Source organism: Helianthus annuus, chromosome 3 (genome assembly GCF_002127325.2).
Source record: "Helianthus annuus cultivar XRQ/B chromosome 3, HanXRQr2.0-SUNRISE, whole genome shotgun sequence".
Taxonomy (NCBI): Eukaryota; Viridiplantae; Streptophyta; class Magnoliopsida; order Asterales; family Asteraceae; genus Helianthus; species Helianthus annuus.
The window spans coordinates 121,620,423-121,622,328 of record NC_035435.2 but is presented as its reverse complement, the minus strand read 5'-3'; the positions used below and the strand labels follow the sequence as shown (position 1 = coordinate 121,622,328).

The window sequence follows — 1,906 nt, the reverse complement described above, 5'->3', positions numbered from 1 at the left end:
CACCTTGTGGGAACTTGACGGATCGATCAGCGAGTTGTATGCTTATTTTTGTAGGGCTCGTGGTTCCCAAGCCAAGCCTTTTGAACATCGATGAGGGCATGAGGTTAATGCTAGCCCCTAAGTCGGCCAAGGCATTGCGAACGGGTGATTCCCCTATTGAGCATGGAATCGTGAAACTTCCGGGATCGATTTTCTTTTGGGGTAGTTTATTGAGTACGAGGGCAGAGCATTCTTCGCCTAAATTAACTAATTGCAAATTTTCAATTTTCTTTTTATGTGTAAGGAAGTCCCTCATAAATTTAGAGTATTTAGGCATTTGGGTTAGGACTTCGATAAAAGGAATATTGACATGCAATTGTTTTAACAGACTTTCGAATTTTGCGAATTGCTCATTGGTCTTTTGACGAATTAACCTACCGGGGTACGGAACTCGAGGAGCCTTGGTAGGCTCTGGTGATGGAGGAGAGTTCTTTTCCTGCAGAGGTGTTGGCATTGTTTCTTCCGCAGGTGGAGGTACTTCTGCAGGCCCTACGGTGCGGTTTCGTAGTGTGATGAGGTGAACTTGCGCCTGTGGGTTTGTTTCGGTATTGCTAGGTAATGCGCCTTGCGGTCTCTCGGAAAAATTTTGTGCTAGTTGATTTATTTATTTTTCTATGTTTTGAATGCTAGCTTGTTGATTCCTAAAATTAGATTCTAATTGTAGAAATCTTTCCGAGTTTTTCTTATCAGTGTCAGAGACGAGGCGAGATATAGTATCTTCAAGCCTTTCTCGTCCACCTTGTTGTTGAGTGAAATTTTGTGACTCGTTTCTTGATTGCTGAAAGTTTGTTCGTTGGGTTTGTTGGTTACTACTATTGCCGGGTTCCCTCCAACCAAGGTTTGGGTGGTTTCGCCATCCTTGGTTGTAAGTTCCCGTTGGAGGACCCGACGGCCTAGGTCTATTATCAATGTAGTTTACCATTTCTTGTTGATCGTCCGTTTCTTTCATGCAACTCCAATTTTCATGTGACCCACCACACCCCTCACAAGCCATAACCGAGACTGTTTTTGTCATTTCTAATTTTTTTATTTTTGAAGAAAGGGCCTCGATTTGGGCTTGTAAAGAGGTGCTTTCGTCGACCTTATGGGCGCCCGGGGCGATATACTTATTTCCCCGGGGGGTGTGCCATTGAAAATTGGTTTGAGTAATTTCCTCAATCTGATTATATATTTCATGTGGGCGTCGGTTACCTAAAAGTCCCCCGGAGCTAGAATCAAGTGTCTGCCTAGTGTGTGGCAACAATCCATTGTAGAAAGTGGACACTTGTTGCCATATTGCGAGGCCGTGATGGGGACACTTGCGTAATAGCTCCTTGAACCTTTCCCAAGTTTCATATAAGGATTCCCCGTCCTCTTGTGAGTATGTATTAATTTCAGCCATTAATTTAGCAGTTTTAGCAGGAGGGAAATACTTATATAGAAATTTTTGGGCTAGTTCATCCCAGGTGTTTACCGATCCAGCTGGGAGGGTGTTGAGCCAAGCTTTCGCTCGGTCTTTTAGTGAGAATGGAAACATACGGAGGCGGATGGCGTCGTTTGATGCTCCATTGATCCGAAAGGTATCACATATTTCTAAGAAATTAGTTATATGTAGATGGGGATCCTCGTCCGCAAGCCCGTGGAAGGTTGCGGAGTTCTGGAGTATTTGTATCAAATGCGGTCGAAGTTCGAAGTTATTGGCTTCGACATTCGGAGCATTGATAGCGGCGCCTAGATTACCTACGGTGGGCCGTAGATAATCCATAAGGGTACGTTGGTCCGCCATTGGGGGTGGATCACCCGAAACCTTCTCTTGGTTTTTGGCTTTTAACCTTTTTCTGAGAAAGCGTTCGGGTTCTTCTAGCGGTTCTTTTATGTCTTTATTGGA

General features: G+C 44.3%; 1 non-coding gene across 1 annotated transcript; it reads left to right on the top strand.

Annotated features, from left to right (window-relative positions):
* Positions 1 to 1,319: 1,319 nt before the first annotated feature.
* On the top strand, positions 1,320 to 1,426 carry LOC118491000. Its single transcript, XR_004890225.1, has one exon. It is a non-coding gene; the product is annotated as a small nucleolar RNA R71 (small nucleolar RNA).
* Positions 1,427 to 1,906: the final 480 nt, after the last annotated feature.